The following is a 17,767-nucleotide window of genomic DNA, read 5'->3' as shown; positions in this document are numbered from 1 at the left end:
TGTGACGAGATACGGAGGATAAAGACAGAGAGAGAGACAGAGAGAGAGAGAGAGAGAGAGAGTGAGTAAGGGAGAGAGAGAGAGAGAGTAAGAGAGTAAGAGAGGGGGGGGAGAAGGATGTATAGCATAGGCCAGTTTCTTATCCACCTCCCATCCACCTCCAAGCCCATCACCACCATCCTTCCACACCCACCACCACTGGAAGTAAATGATAGAGCACCGTTCTCATTGTTAATGTTCACCAGAGAGAGAGAGAGAGAGAGAGAGAGAGAGAGAGAGAGAGAGAGAGAGAGAGAGAGAGAGAGAGAGAGGGAGTCGCTTAGCATTTGAATGAGTCTGATTTCTCCAGAGGAACAGCAGACAGACATAAAGCAAAAGGGGGTGACAGAGTTTTAATGGAAGCACTAATGCTCCTTGGAGGGCAGGAATTGTTCGTAGGATGGAGCGGGCATGCAGGCGGGCGGGGCGGGCAGCGAGTGCGGCAGGTGGGTGGGAGTTGGGCTTTCTTCTTTTCTCTTTCACTGATGATATCTTTTCTACCTCTGTGCCCAATCCTCTCTGGGTTGGTAAAGATGTCCAGCGTGATGTATGTGGTTAGTCTGGTGTACACGAGTGCACCGTCAGTGGATTGGTTCTAAGTTCTTGGTATGAGTCCAGCAAACGATTAGAAATGTCCCTGTAAGTGAACTAAGGGGACAGTCCAGACTGATTGTTTGGCTCTGAGGAGTATAACCCTAAATGACTTTAAGTCCATCCTATCAGCTCAGCCCATAGGCTGGCAGGTTCATGCTAGGCTAGCATAAATAACTGAAAAACATCATGGCTTAAAATATACATAGATACATAAATACATAGATCACTGAAAGCTCTGGATTTACACACTACAACCCAGCTTGCAGACTACAGTATCGCATAGAATGCACAACAGACATACTCTGCATGGAGGTTATCTCATTTTCTCAGCTAGTTTTAGCACAGCGTGATACTCAGCCCACAACAAGAGTAAAATCACTAAAAATACTCCTACACATGTAGCAAGAAATGGGTGAGACACTCATCTCACTCAGGCTACATCGAAAGACACTATGAGGCAAAAGCAACAAGCCAAAGTCAACAAGTACCTCAAAGGAAGGGGTGAGGTGGGGGGAAGGGGGAGGGGGTGGAGGTGTGCTCCTAAAAATATGCCACTCAGTACAAGAGCTCATTTGGCTCCGCCACCATCCTCAGGCATTCCTTGAGTGACACCACTTTGCCCCAAGAACGCTTGGCACCGCACTTCATAGGCTGGAATTATCGCCACCATCTGTTTTGTCTGTAAGATTGCGACTCAAGTGGAGTGTTGCACTCGTTGCCGAATGAGGCAGCCGTGTATAACCCCCCCCCCCCCCCATCCACCCCCCAACCCCTCACTCCCTCGCCTGCCACCGCTCACGGTGATGTCTGGTGCCAAAGAGGTCAGTGTCTAAAAGCAAACCTGTGTTTGAAAAAAGAAGCATTCTCTCCCCTTCACCCGCACGCCGAGCGCGAGCTGTTCACCGCCATCTGTAACCGTCCCATTAAAACTTCCTTAAAAGGCACGGAGCAAGCAAGACTTGATGTCTGACACCATCTGAATCACAGCATGCACATGTGGCTCAAGTGTCCTCACTTGCCTGGATGACTTTCTCTGCATGCAAAGCTCCATTCTTTCCTCAAACCGCCTCTTCAGAGGGGAATAGTTGGCAATTACTTGGCTTTTTAGACACAGAAAAAAAAACACACACACATACACAAAATAAATCAAACAAAGCAGACGAAAAACAAAAAACAAAAGAGAGAAAAATGAGTTGAAAGGGAATTGTTCACGCGTACCTCCTGCGTTGAGAAATTATGGGACAAAGCTTTAGAAGTGACAAACACTGGTGCGCCCGAGGCGGCTCGGGCAATGACATTTCAGCGGCGACCCTCTCTTTCATCTTGCCGCGCTCCCTTTATGCATACGTATCGAACTGCCCTCAACAGGCCTGCCTTCATTCTCACGCTCCTCTTTCTCACTTGAGGGCAGGATATGATAGGGCTGTACAATGCATTCACTCAAGTGGTGGAATAACTCCAAGTTGTGATCAAAATCAAAAGGGCCTGGAAAGGCGAATAGAAACAAAAGAAAACAACACAAAACAAACAAAAAAAAGAACATGAAAAAAGAACATGATGACTTCTCTGTGAAATGCTTACAGATACTGAGAGCAGACGAGATGGGAGAACCGAATGTCAAATAGTGGAGTAATTCCTTACTGAAGTTGTGGCACACGGATGTGATAAGGGGAGGTGTGGGGAAAGGTGTCTGACCCACAGAAATGAGTTATTCACACACAAAATAGGCAGGCACTGAGACCCTGAGTCGGCTGTGGACGTGTGGAGGGATCTGGCTGTCGTGTGCCCTCTGTGGATCTTGGCACAGCTGACAGATGTTGTTTAAGTGCAGGCAGGTCGTAATGTGGCTCTTCTCCTCTCTCTCTCTGTCTCTCGCGCTCGCTCTCTCTCTCCCTCTCTCTCTCTCTCTCTCTCTCTTTCTCTCTCTTTATCATTATCCCTCTGGGATTTCTGGAGAGTTCTCCATGCTGCTGAGAGACGTGGCGGATCACACCCAGGTGCCAGGCAGGATGAGCTGGCGCTCGAGTGAGTCACCGCACTGAGGACAACGACGGGGCGGCAGTGCTGACACCCGCACCGAAAGACAAGCCGACGTGGCGCAGGCACACTCCTCGTCTCACTGACCCCTAATGAATGAAGCCCTTAATTAAGATGGGCCGGTGAGTCCAAGCGAAATGACACCTGTCTCCAGGGCCTGGATCATCACAGACGTGCACACACACACACACACACTCTCAAGCACTTCCAGAATGTGAGGAAGAGGGAGGGAGGGAGGGAGAGCAGAGCGAGAAATGGACAAAGAGAGGGAAAGAGCGAGGGATGGAGCGAGAGAGAAAGAAGAGAGAGGAGGGAGTGGTAGCCAGATGAATTGGCTTTGATTGAGAGAGCGAGGTCGCTGAGGGAGGCAGCGCTTCACTGTTGGTTACTTTTTGTTGAACGGGGGCCACGTATTGGACGCGCAGCACAGAGAAGCACTGGGGGGGAAATCGCCTCCAACATTCTGCCATCTGGAGATATGAAAGGCAGGACCGGGTGGACTCGCCATGGCCCTCCCTCTCATCTATCTCTTCTTCCCTCTCTCCTGCCATCTCTTTCTCTCACCAACTCCCTCTCTCACTTTCTTTCTCTCTCACTCCATGGCTCCTCAATGTCTCTCTTTCTCTGTCTCTCTATTTCTCTTGTTTCTAAGTTTCTTGTCCCCTCTTTGTCATTCTTTCCCCCCTCTGAATTTCTTCTCTCTGTCAGTCTCTCTCTCTCTCTCTGCCTCTCTCTCACCCCATCATTGTTTTGCCTGGCGCCTCCTCCTGATATCCCTCTCCCTGGCTCCCATGTCTCTCACTCTATGTCTGTCTGTCTGTCTTTCTATCTCATTGGCTCCCCCCCCACCCTCTCTCTCTCTGGCCAGTTCTAATGGCAGGCTCCGGTGCAGAATGACGGGGCGGAGGCTGTCGGGGAGACGGTGGAGACAGGAGCGCCGGCCCGTCTGCCGTCAGGCCTCATCAGACAGCAGAAATCCTCCCCTTCCCTTCCCCTATCGTCTCCTCTACCCCAGATAGCATCCAGCCTCCTGCCCCCAGATGAGGGCCGCACCTGGGCCAAGTCCGTCTCTGAGCCAGCCCATCATCACCCCCCCCCCCCCCCCCCCCCCCCCAAACCTCTTCCCCCCTGGCCCACCCAACCCGCCGCCGGCACTCCACTAAGCTCACCCCCGCTAGCCGCGAGACGCGACTCTGGGCGACTTGGCTTATCTGAGTCGGCCGCCACTATTTTAGGGGAGGCCTTGGAGGTTGAATCAGACAGCGTGGTCCAGACTGCGGGCCAGACATGGCTCAAGCTGCCACTGCGACTGATGGCGCTCGAGGACAAACAGGATGTCTCTATTCTGTCCGAGAGACATTCTGGAAGATCAAGACGAGCGGTGACTCATTATGTAAGCTTGACCTTCCAGGTGGGTCTCTCAAAAAACAGCCAGCGTGCAGTCTGTGCCGCCAGACAGACAGTACTGAAAGGACTCTATAGTTGAATGCTACAGTATATCTTACAGCATTTATGTCTATTCATGTACTTCTTTTTTCTCCATCAGATGGGCTTATTGTGTCATAGCGGCATGCTTGTAAAGGCCTGTGATCGTGAATGAACCAAGATCACACTGGCAAGTGTAGGGTGAGCAAAGACATAAAGTGAAAGGGATTATGCTTGCTGACGGCTGGGCTTAAGATTTGAAATGGACATCATGCTGTGATATTTAACCCCAGTCAAGAACATGAACGTGTCATTCCCAAAGATACGAAGCATTTGATGCGATTGGAACAAATGTTTCTTTCTATAGACTGGATCACTTTGTTGCTCATTGTTTTTTTTTGTATTTATTTTTTTTAGAAAACAGAAAGAAAGAAAGAAAGAAAGAAAGAAAGAAAGAAAACATGCACCAGTACTGGGATGTTTTGGCTCAGAGTGACATGATATAACACAAATATGTTGATGAAATGCGCGCACACACACACACACACACAAACACACACACATAAGGGTGGGTCTGTGGAGGAGGGCCTCTGTGTGGCGCCGGAATAGCACTGCAGCTAAACAACAGAAAGGGTTCCACTGGGTGTTTGTGTTTTGTTTGTGTTTGTGAAAATGTTTGTGTGGGTATGTGTGTGTGTGTGTATGTGAAGAAATAGCAGTGTGCGGTTATGAGACAGACGCAAATGCACACACACACACACACACACACATACCCTGTTTGACATGTATACACACTCACACATGCATACAGCAATTTGTCTTGCTTTGCCCACAACCTGTCCATCATGAAACACATCACTCCTGGGGCCTTGTCCATCTACAAGGTTCCCCAGCAGCAGTAGATCTGCAACCCCGGCAGCCTGGCTCTGTAATTGAGGGACACGCAATCATCATGAGTGCCACAAGTGTGTGGTAAAATACGTGTTTAATGAGATTAATTTCTGTCCTTATAGCGATTTCAGGAGCCATTGAAGCGGCGACAAAGAGAGATGATCAGCGCATTGTGGCGAACCCGCGTCTCACAATGCCTCATCTCCATGCTAATTTGCCTAATATTGTACACTCACAATAGGGGGAAATTGTAAATCCTCGAGGAGCACTGTTCTGCGCCGACGCTTTTGACTAATGAGCAGCGCGGTGAGCTGAGTGGCGGCAGCGGCGTCGGCCCGCTCGTGGTAACAGAGAAGTCGCCGTGATTGCCAGTGCCGCTGCGCCAATGCCACAAAACCTGAGCCGAGACCTGGAACTATTGGCTTTCTCTTTCCGCCGGGTGGCAGTTTTCGAGTGCTCAATTGATTCCCGTCGGTTGAGGCTCAGATCAATAGTGGTTATACTTTTTAGGACACATACATGGGGGCCCTCCGTGTGCAACAGGACAGCTCAATCAGCTGCGCTGGCCGAGACTGCAAATGAAATACTTATCATGCAGACAGCCGTGCCTGACAGTAAATCAAAGCGGCTTGGACAACCTACAGCTGGTGTGTGTGAAGACGCCTTGATCAACAATGCAATGTGACAAGAACTGGACACATCATCCTAACACCTTTCGAACCCAATCCAGAACACAAAATATTTGCATTTAGAAGATGCTTCTCATCTGAAACTCTTCTGTTGTTTGTACAGATATATTGCACATTTGTATCAGTATGTGAGTCCCCCCTAAACAAAAAACCCATGATCATGCTGTTTTGAGAAGCTTGTTCTACCCATTATGCTATTGGAACAACTGGACATTGTTTTGTAGCTTTCCAAGAAAAGAGGTCTTCCTTTGAAGACTCAGCTGTGGAGTTTGTTTCCTGGTTGGAAGCTATGGCAAGCCCTTTGAGCATTTATTCTGCAGCAGCTGCGTGGGTACACTCTTGATCTCCAGCATCGCGGTCTAATCACAAGAAGACCCCCCCCCCTGAGCTGCCTGAGAGTCATCCTCTCTGGTTAACCTGTGAGCAGAGAGAGCTTAGTGGAGCCCACCCACCCCCACCACCTCCACCTCCCGCCCCCTTGCAACCACATCAGAGCCCCGGTGTGTGTCGGAGGGGGCTGTTTTATGGATTTCACGCTCCAGATGACGGCCTCATCTCCTCCCTTCACCCCGCCGGGGGAGACGCAGGAGGAGGGTGGAGGGCTGGAGGAGGAGACTGATTCGCCTCTGCGGTCGGTCTCGCTCTGATGGCACGGAAGGGGGGATGGATAGAGGTGGGGTGGGGATCTCCGGTGTGCAAAGCATGCCATCACTCCTGCACTATCGCCGGCTTACAGAGGTGATGGCTCCCATGGCAGCATAGCAAGAAGGGGAAAGAGGTCTAGGCTTTACAAGGGAATTCTGGGAAACTGGTGCTAGAGGATGGACTTCCATGTAGAACATACTTCACCTCTCCATAACCGGAATGCCTTGCTATCATACAAACAGAATAATGATGAGGTGAAATAGAAAAAGAAATAGATGACTACAACCTTCAAACACGGACATGTGTCTGCATATTGCAGTCATATTTGCCCATGACAGCCTTCATCGCTCCCTGCCTGCCTTCCTGGATGAGGTGCACATGTTTGCAGAGTGATGAAAGGCAATGGGAGGCTCAGAAGTGCGGAAGCTGAGGCCTAGCGCCCACTGCTAAGCATGCCGATAGAGCCGATAGAGATGTATATCAGGTTGGCACGTAGACACCTTCCCGCCCCCCCCCCCCCCCCCTCCTCACACTCCCCTTTGTCTGATGTGTGTCATGCGCTCTCTGCATGTCCTGTCCTGTCAGAGCAAGAGTAGAGAAGAGAGGAGCGCCACGTCGAGCTGAGTCGAGTCCAGTCGTGCGAGAGCCACGGCGGCGGCCAGGGCTGGCCCCGGCTCACCGGAGCAGATTGCCGCTTGAGGGGATTATGTCTCAGGTCCGACCCTGAATCTGCGGGGACACCTGATTGGATACGAGTGGTGGGGGGGGGCCAGAGGTGTGTGGGATGAAGATGGGATATACAGTAGGTGTGTGTGTGTGTGTGTGTGTGTGTGTGTGTGTGTGTGTGTGTGTGTGTGTGTGTGTGTGAGTGCATGTGTGTGTTGGGGTGTGATGTCGGTGATGAGGGCCTGTCGTCAGATGATTCCGGGAGGTCAGCGTTGACGCAGGTGCAATTTGCCGCCTTGCGGAATGAGACTGCTGAGAAACGGTCAACGCCTCTGTCAATCAGTTTGCCAGAAACAACCTGGCTCCTGTGGCTGTTTTCATTTCTCTCCTTCTCCCTCTCTCCTTCTCCCTCTCTCTCCCTCTCTCACTCTCTCTCTCACTCTCTTTGTCCTAAAGTCTTCTCACAGGGCAAAGAAATCAGAGGCGCCCAGACAGGGAGGAGATGCCGGCTCTTTGCTGTGCCTCTCCTTTGCTTCTGATGCCAGAGACATATCTGTCGGGAGCATATTTTAACCTGTCAAAGTACAGAAGGAAGGGGGAGTAAAAAAATAAATAAATTAAAAACATAAAGAGAGGATGAACTGGGGAGGGGGCGGGGGTGACCCCATCCCATCTAAGTTCTGACAGCTTTGAATCCTGCGGCAGAATTTCAAGAAAACCAGCTCACGATGGTCGACCTTTGTCTGGCGTGTTAATTGTGTGAGCACACTGCTCCAGTAGGAACTCATTAATATGCTGTCAATTTCTGTCAGGAACACTTTCAGAACGGAACACACAAAGAACACAGGGCTTGTGACACACTCCTGTTTTTTTTTCTGCCTGAATTAAAAAAAGAAAAAAAAAAACACAGAGATGTTATATAAGACCTGAATCAACTGAGAAACAAAGTTGCATCTTACATAACCCAAAGGTTGCAGCTCAAAGGCATGGAGAACAGTGTAGAAGAATTGAGGTGAAGCCAGCCTTGCGAGACAGCAGACGCCCAGTTTTGATTTGTCCACAGTCAGTCTGACTGAAGAGTACTAAATGGATGGATATCAAAGCTAAAATGAATGTCAGTGTCAAAGCGCAGTTTGTCCTTGGGGCTGTCTGTTCTTTGGTGAGACCGGTGTACATTTCTCCACTTTGTGGCACCTCATTTTACAATTTTACTCGCTGTTCCTTGCCGGGTGATCGGCACTAGTACTCAACGTTCCAGCAAGTTCTGTCTCCATCATGTTTAAGAAGTGGGGGTGTGGGGAAAGTGTGGGTAAGCCTGGTGGGGTGGTGGTGGTGGTGGAGGGGGTAATCTCTCTTCTCTTAACACTGCAGATGCCTAATAAGGGTGCATTGGGTGCGCTGGAAGACAGATGGTCCAAAAGACATTTTGGGCCGCATAGGAGCGGCATTGGCTGCATATGCTTAAATGACTACAGAACACCACCTCCTGCCCACATCACCAGCCCCTACAGATACCAGGCCTCCCACCTGCAACCACACACACACACACACCGCTGAACAAGAAAAAAAAAATGTGTTGCTTGCGCACAACGAGAAGGAAAACTGCGAATGTGCTCAAATAATAAATGAGCTATGTGCATTGGGCTCTCCGTCTGTGGTGCACATTTCTGCAGCAATGACAGCTTTCCTAATAACATGTGGGCCACTGAAACGTTCTGAAAAGGACATGAGACGGTCCCATGTTCTCATTCACCGAAAACTCCTTAATTACATTCTGCAAAATATGTCCTTCGTATGTCTTCGTAACTTCCTGTTCCTCATATTTTATCAATGGTACCTGGAGAAAATCAAATCACCTTGGGAACACATTTATTTGATAATTGACTTCATGGTGAGCAGCATGTGCATGAAATGATGTATATATGTGTATGTATATTCTCAGGGTAGCGAGGGAGAGCGATTGCCATCCCGGTGACAAACCTCACGGGCTGCTTGCTGGCAGTTTGTGGGTTACACCTACTTAAAGCCCCCGCCGCCTGTGCCTTGGGAGGCTTATCAGTAATCCAGTGCAGGGATTTCGCTTTTATTTCGCAGTGATGAGGTGTCAGGCAGGTTACTAGGGATTAACATACAGATTTCAACCAATCCCGCAATGGGGTGTGGTGGAGGAGTGGAGTGGCGAGGAAGATGATGAAGAAGAGGAAGATGAGAAAGCATACTTTTCCCACATTGCTGGGGTAAATAATTCATCAGTCGGGCAAAGTGTGTAGTACACTAATGAGGTTAATTACTTTCATGCATCAATTTCTTAAACCTCGCACACACAGGGACTTCATTCATGTTTAATAGGACATGTTAAGAGTCCAACTGGCGAATGCCCAGATTAGGTGCTTGTGTTATTTACCTTAGCTGTACCACTGTCACAATCTCCCACATGTGCAACCAAAGCTTCCACAATCAGTAACGCTTCTCACAACAATCATCAAAAACAACAACAACAGCAACAACAAAAATAAATCCTCATGCAATATGTCTATATTTTTTTTTTATTTTGGTCTTTTGACTCTCATTTTCATCACATCTAATCAGATTTGTTGGCAATGTTTTTGTTTGTGGGTCTGTTTGTTTTGTAGTGAGGTATTGACGCTGTGGTCTCTGCGGTGTGTTGTAATGTTTTGTGGCAGTTGAGCGCACATGGCCCTCGGGGCTGCATTTGGGAAGAGCCAGACTCATGCTTAGCCGAGCTAAACCTTTAGTCAAGCGATGGCCATCAAATATTCATCCGACTGTTTTCTGTGGCTCTCTCTCTCTCCCTCTTACTGTGTTGTTCTCTCCCTCCTCCTCTCTGTCTCTCTTTCTCTTTCTCTCTCTGTTGCTCTGTACTGTATATGTGAGTCTCTTGCTACCCACCCATACAATACTAAATATCCCCCCCAAAAAAGACGATGGGTTAATAATACATTTTACAATTTTAATCACAAACATGCTCTAAACAAGTCTCTAATTTTGCCAATAACCCTGTGCAATATCTCCAGACTGCATTTTGTGGTGGACCTGAGGGCATTCACATCATTAATTGACTCTGACAGGCCTGCGTTGCTGCTGCTGCTGCTGCTATTGACCACAACTGACCAGGCTCGGTCGTTACACGTCTGCAATCTCCGCCGACATACAAAGTGCAATTAGCTGCCATTTACCTGCACGGCATGTTCCACTTATCAATGCTGACTGTTTAAAGAAGCCAAGATCACTTGTCTGACTCTCTCTCTCCCTCCCCCCTCTGTCTCTGTCCTCACGTTCTCTGTGCTAAATTAGAGAGGAGCTATTTGCATGTGTTAAGTGCTGTAATGCTCCTCTGGAGCGCTGCGTAAAGGCCCCTCTCCCTGGTCTCATGGAGGGAGGTAAATGCCATTGCCTCAGGATAAAGCTGGGCTGGCGGAGCCTCTGACGCTGCTATTGCTGGAGGTGGAGGAGGTGGAGGAGGTGGTGATGAGAAGTCTTTAGTCACACTGTGAGGCTGCTGAGTGAGGAAGAGAAGAGAAGAGAAGAGAAGAAGAGAAGAGAAGAGAAGAGAAGAGAAGAGAAGAGAAGAGAAGAGAAGAGAAGAGGAGATGCCATGGCTGAAGAGGCCATCGCACTGCAGCACTTTCCATAGAGGGAAACTAAAAAAGAAGTGTGTTGGTGTGTGTGTGTGTGACGTGTGTGATGTGTGTGTGTGTGTGTGTGTGTGTGTGTGTGTGTGTGTGTGTGTGTGTGTGTGTGAAAGATCATAGGGGTATGTGGGAAAAAAACTGTTTCTCTCTTTCTCTCACTCTCTCTCTCTCTCTCTCTCTTTCTTTCTTTCTTTCTTTCTTTCTCTCTTGTGTATGATGTGTGTGTGTGTGGTGTGTGTGTTTGTGGGAGGATGTGTTTTGCATGCATGAATGAATTTTCCTGTTTGTAGATTTTCAGAGAGCGCATTCTCCCTGGAGAACTACGATGCAGAGTCATGGTCAGGTTGTAGTAGCAACCAATGTGCATCTTAGAGTGCTGTGCAGCAAACACATACAGTACACACACACACACACACACACACACACAGAGAGGGAGGGAGGGAGAGAGAGCAGCAATTTCTGTCCCACATACCAGAATCATTTTTCATACACACTAATATGTACACAAACACACACATACACACTCTCACACAGACACACACACACAATAAAAAATACACAGAGGAACAAGTAACTCACTGCTCCACACCTCTGTGAAATGTGCAACTAAACAAAACCCTTGCACTCAAACACACACACACATACACACAAACACACACACACACACCCCAGCCTGCAGCAAGAGGGACCCCAGCTGTGATGACATTAAAGGGCTTCTCCCATGCCAAGCGCACTTAAGCTGACACATTTAACACTTATTTCATTTAGTTATTTATTTATCTACCCATTTATTTATTTATTTCCATTTCACAAACAGCTCTGACCTGTCAGTCTAAGAGAAGGCTGCCACAAAAATACCCCCTGCCTTGCCAGCATGCTTGGCGTCTGCTGTGAGATTTCTGGGATGGGGTGTATGTACTGTATTTGTGAGTGTGTGTGTGTGTATGGAGTGCGGCAAGAACACCCCCCCCACCCCCCCCCCCCCCCCCCACCCCAGAGAGATTGACTCCCCAGCAGGACCACTAATGTGCAGGGACAGCCGGGGCTGCATGTTCGTTTGATCCCTGCCCTCTCTTTACACACACACACACAAACACAAACACACACACACACAAGACCCCTGCCAGGCACATTCATGCTAACATAGAGGTACCAGCTGGAATGGGTGTGTGTGTATGTGTGTGTGTATGGGTGTGTGCGTGCCTGTACACGCCCATATGTGATAGACACTCAGACGTCCACTCACCCACACATAGCAGTGCTACTTCCTGCTGGGCTTAAAGTAAAGCTACTGGAGATGCACCGATTGCAATATTCTGGGCTGATTCCAATTTCTGATTCTGATTTCAGTTTTTCGAACCACTTTACAGCACACACAAATATTTATTTTCTATCTTTTCTTTAATAGAACATTTTAACATAGAAATGTAATCAACTTTTCAATAATGGAATGGCTGTTAAAATGTATTTATTTTTTTAAGTACAGTAAAGGCCCACTCTGTAAGTCGCTGCTTGTTGACATCTTGTCATTATGTATGATCGCTAAACTTTGATTTGATTTTAATGTTGTGATCATTTACTGTAACTCCATTCAACTGCGCTTGTTGTTCAGCTGTGGGCACTATTTGCAGCAGGCGTAGTGACGGGTGGTGGTGAGTGTTGTTTACGTAATGAAGTGACATCTTAGTAAATTCCACACAATATGGCAAAGCACAGCGTTCGCTTTCTGTGCATAGAAAAAACTCAGCATTAGTGCTTTCTTTGTACATCCAGCCCTGAGTGTTGGCCCTTGTTAGCTTCTTCAGACTTTGCAAACTCAGCTGGGGGATGTTGTTTCAAGTGAGGCACACGAGTGGATTTGACCAGCATAAAATTGACATATCTCAGACTGACCTGGTCACTTGAAAATCGGCCAATTCCAGTAACTAGCCAATCAATCGGTACATCTCTAAAAGCTACCCACTGCACTCCATCCTCTACCCACTGCACTCCATCCATCCTCCCTCAGTCTGACGTAAATGAAAAAATGCACACACTTGCTGCGTGTGTGTGTGTGTGTGTGTGTGTCTGTGTGCGCGTGCCCAGTGTGACCCTCATACAACAGCTTTGTCTGAAAGCAAAAGAGGGGAGAGAGCCTAAAATGACTGCCTATAGCGAAGTCTTTGTCACCGGTGAAAAAAGCATGTAATTGAATGGAGACTGTGATTTAAATTGGTTACTACCACTTACGTTTCAATGTGTGTGTGTGTGTGTGTGTGTGTGTGTGTGTGTGTGTGTGTGTGCTTGTGTCTATGTGATGTGTGGGTATGTGTCAGCATATGTATGTGTGAGTGTACCAGTGTGTGAGAGTGCGAGTGAGTGAGTGAGCGTGTGTGCATGTGCTCATGGTCCTAGGTCTGAGTGAGTGAGCGTGTGTGCATGTGCTCATGGTCCTAGGTCTGAGTGAGTGAGCGTGTGTGCATGTGCTCATGGTCCTAGGTCTATGTGTGTACATCTGTTTGCTGTATGAGCGTGGTGTGCGTGAGTAAAGGTTAACTTGGTCATGGCACTGGCAGAAGGATGGCGACACTGTCAAGAAGCAAAGGGGAGGGCGTGCAAAAGTGCTGCATCCTTCCCATCATCACTGTCGCCATGGAGTCGAGGAGAGGATGTAGGGTGAGGGGGATAGTGTGTGTGTGTGTCTGTGTGTGTGTGTGTGTGTGTTGGGTGGCCGTGTCAGTACTGCAGCTTCTCCTGAGAGAGAGAGAGAGAGAGAGAGAGAGAGAGAGAGAGAGAGAGAGAGAGAGAGAGAGAGAGAGAGAGAGCTGGAGGACTGCAAGGTCTTGTGATCAAGCAGCAGCAGCTAATGAGCCAGGACACAACAGCATCACATGCCTGATGCACAGGCTATATATGTGGAGAGGGAGAGGGGGAGAGAGAAAGAGAGAGAGGGGGAAGAAAGAGAGATTTGAGGAGAAAAAGAAAGGAGGGAGATAAAGGCAGGCATATTGAGAGAGGAGAGAGAGAAATGGGGAAACAGAACAGAGAACAGAGAAACAGAGAGAGGAGAGAGAGATAAAGAAAGAAAGAGTAAAAGAGAGAAACAGACAGAGAGAGAGAGGGGGAAATACAGATGGGACGCAGTGGTGCACATGGGCAGAAGCAGGGACAGTCTCTTTCTCTTTATTGTCACTCTCCATCTTTCTCTTTGTCTTTCTCTCCCTCCCATTCTTTCTTCCCTCCACCAATCTCTTCTCATTAGTCTGTTTCCTACAGAAGTGCACACCACTTCAAGTCTGCTGCAAGCAAAGGCTTGTCACACCAGTGGGGGAGAAAAAGAAAGAGAGAGAGAGAGAGAGAGAGAGAGAGAGAGAGAGAGAGAGAGAGAGGCAAGAAAAGAAAAAAGAAGGAAAAAATGGTATTGTTTCCTCCCACCATTCTCTGCCGTGGGAGTCGAAGGCGCTACGCACTGGAATCAGAAATGGCAACAGCAAAAACACACAAGAGGCAGCAGTGCTCAAAAAGGACAAAAAAAGAACAGGGGATGGGGGGAGGGGGTGGAGACTGAAGGTGGAGCCATCTTTGAAAATAAAATATAATGTTATCTTTTAACTACTACATGTCACCAGCTCCTGACTGTCTAAATTTAGCACTCCCCTGATATGGAGTGTCTCTCTCTCCCTCTCTTCTTGTCCTTTAATATCTACAACTGCTTTTTTGTTTTGCGTTTTTTAGCTGCACTGTTTCCGCCAAAAGACCGCCTGCCACTAACGTGTTAGCGAGGTGTACCGGTTGTACACATAGCGTTCACATGCAGATGGGGTAACAGCCTGGTTGGGAGAACCCGCACATTTCCCAGGAGGCCCTGGCCCCACAAAAATACCCTTGGCAGTCAGTTGGTGATAATGAAAAGGCCGTCTGAGAGCTCCTCCCCAAGGCATAATAAATTGGCCCTGCCAAGCCCAAGGGGGCCAAGGGGGATGTGGAGGTAGCCATGTATTATTTACAAGACAAGACAAAACTGCTAAATCAATTTCCTTTTTGTTGTTGTTGTTGCTGCTGTGGTCATCACTGTCATCGTTTGTTGTGCAGTTAGGAGAGCACATCAGATCCCTTTATGAAGCTCCCTTTATGAAGCCACTCTCGCCACCAAACCCTTCACTATACACACAAACACACACACACACACACACACACACACACACACACTTACATACACACAAAATGTTTAATAAGAACACTGTGTCAACCACAAGCTCTTTGGGTAGGGTCCAGGGGTGTAGTGGAGGCTAAACGTAAGTAAACACAGTTTATCCACGTCTATCATTTAATACCATTGGTATTGCTATAAACATTGGACAATAACCTCCACCATCATCAATTATGTTCTGAATACCTGTTTAAAAATCCGATACCGCATGGCACAGTCCATCTTACCGTGATCCCAGAATTCATAGTTTACCCACCTCTTATTTTACCACTACACATCTGGTAGGGTCAGCAACTTCTTGTATGTGTGTGTGTTTCTTGCTGTGTGTGAATGTATATGGTATGTGTGACTATGACTGTGATCCACCACCGTACTGTTTTTCCTTTTATCTTTGCCACTCTTTCGGCTGTTGAGTGAGTCTCTGCTCCCCTATAAGCAATCCCCTTTCCAAACTGTTCCAGCTGTTAGCAGTAGAGGCACTGCAGAAAGTACAGCAGAGCCATTCTCCCTGACCGTGTCTGAGCCGCCCGGCCCTCCAATCAACCTTTGCTGGCTCTCCCCTGCACTCCAGCCCCTACCTGATGAATGTTGTGGACACAATCCAAACCAAACCACCAATCAGCAGTCAGGCAAAACTCCTACACACACACACACACACACACACACACACACACACACACACACACACACACACACACACACACACACACACACACACACACATATATACTCACACAAACACACACACACACATATATACTCACACAAACAAAGACCACCCACTCCCCCAACAGGAAATTAAAATTGCTTAAGAACAGGAACCAATTACGGCCTTGTTGAAAATGAGACGGTGGTCTGGAACAGATGGAAAATTACTGGTATCACGCAGCTCGGACTCATACCAGCAAAAATGAAAAGGTATCATAATTGGTCGGCCCAGTGATTTTAATAATAGGGTGTGTTTGTGTAACTCATTGTGAACAGTCCTCAAGTGCTTTTGTGTAAAATAGGGCACCCACCTGGGTAATGGCGCACATGGACAACAAGGGCAAACACATAACATCTACGAGAAACAACTGAACAAGCAGGACATAGGGAGGGAAGTCAACAGGAAATTCTAGACACTGTTTGCTGTTTCTTTTATCACCCATAGTCTCACAAAAACAACCTATGACTCACAGGTTAGGGGTGTGTATAGAAATAATTACAAATATTCCAACATTTTTCTGTTGTTCTGTTGTTTATTCTTTGGCTATTTACATTACCAACAGCGCTATTTTGAGGGTGCTTTGTCAAGAGCATAAGATGGATAAGGTTGGTAGTCTTACTTTCATTGCTCTGCACTGTGTAGGCTACACTAACAAATACTCAGAACAAAGACCTCCACCATAAAACAGAACAAAGACCTCTACCATGGTAGCATAAACTCTATGCTATGCTATGCTGCACTACCATGGCAGTACAACTTGTACCCTAATTCCGTACATTATAGAATGACTGAATAGGGATACTAATGTACTGTAGTATCTCTAGACAGTTGACCAGTTATTCCACCATCCTTGTACACCCCTATCAGAGACCATGGAAAGGATACAGCTTTGTGATGATAACATCCAAGGATGATATCTAGTTGCATCTCATCTGAAGGATTTTGTCATCTGTATATCTGCATGGCAGATATAGCTTTTCACTAAGATATACTGTATTAGTTTACATGACTTCATGATGAACCCTGTGAATGGAAATGCTTATGTAAAAGGAACTGATGAAAATGTTTTTTCTATCAAAAAGATCATTCACATTCACACAGGTCCATTAGAGTAGCTCTAGTGTCATTTCAGGACCATTAATAGGTCCTGTATGCCTCTACTCTATCGGTCTTCAACAGGGCCCTTTGTCTGATAGAGACACAGCAGAGGGACACCCTATTAGTATACATATTGTATAACAGGGTGTAGCTTATTAAACCGAGCCAACATTAATATGATGCGTCGGGCTGTCTGTAGGGCATGCATAAAAATACATTGTAATGCTGTGTACAATGTTAAATTATTAATCAAAATAATAATTACTGACAGATTCAGATATTTATAAAACATGTTTGAGTCATTCTTTTCTTGGAGGAAAAAGGGATGAAATCATTTGGCGGACCCCCTGCAGTAACTCTGCAGACCCCCTGCTGACGATCTCTATTCAAATCGCTTCAAAAGATCCACTCACTTCTGTCTACACTTTAGCTGGTAGCACTACCAATCACATTAACATGTGTAAACCACGGCCTACACAGGTCAGCTGATCATTTAGCCTCGCATAATTTTCTTTTATATTTCGTAAAGTTGCATTTCATTGGGTAAAAATTAGATTAATTTACCTCCACCAGGGCCGCCCAAGTGAAATAATGACTGCGGTTGTCATTGTAGGCGCACCACTATAAACGGACAAATGGCTTCTTGTGGAACCTCGCGGCTTTACCTCGTATCCCTTCAAGGGTGAATGAGTTCAGGAACAATGTGCTATAGCGCAGGCAAACATTGGTAGTGGATGGCCTCGAATTATGGCGGGGGGGGGGGGGGGAGGCAGTGTGGTGAAAAGAAGATGTTAAGAGGCCACGCCTGGTTTGCTGCGAGAGAGATTTCCGACCTTTCCTTCACGGCAGCACAGCTTTGTTTTGTGGCCATGGTGTTAACGGGGTCGCATTATAAATCTCAAAGCGTTTCCGGTCCCAGGCAGGCACGGGGGCGATGAGGCAGCAGAGCATGTTTCTAATGTGTGCTACTTTTTTTTAACACCCCGACATTCAATCTGATTCATGAATCTTCAAACAGAGGCATCTATCGCAAATGTATATTTGCCTCTGCAAAGTCATTGAGCTGGAAGCAATGCTGTTAAATCATACACATTTAAGCAGTGCCATAAATGTCTGAATTTCAATTGGCTTG

At 47.3% G+C, this 17,767-nt stretch overlaps 1 protein-coding gene across 2 annotated transcripts in view; it reads right to left on the bottom strand.

The window, feature by feature from the left end:
* The window catches only part of igsf21a (immunoglobin superfamily, member 21a), a 208,573-nt gene that overhangs the window by 88,230 nt on the left and 102,576 nt on the right, over positions 1-17,767 (bottom strand). The gene's annotated exons all lie outside the window — the stretch shown is intronic.

The sequence above is a fragment of the Alosa sapidissima genome, chromosome 4 (assembly GCF_018492685.1).
Source record: "Alosa sapidissima isolate fAloSap1 chromosome 4, fAloSap1.pri, whole genome shotgun sequence".
NCBI lineage: Eukaryota > Metazoa > Chordata > Actinopteri > Clupeiformes > Clupeidae > Alosa > Alosa sapidissima.
Note: the sequence above shows the minus strand (reverse complement) of the source record. Positions and strands in the feature narration are given on the sequence as shown.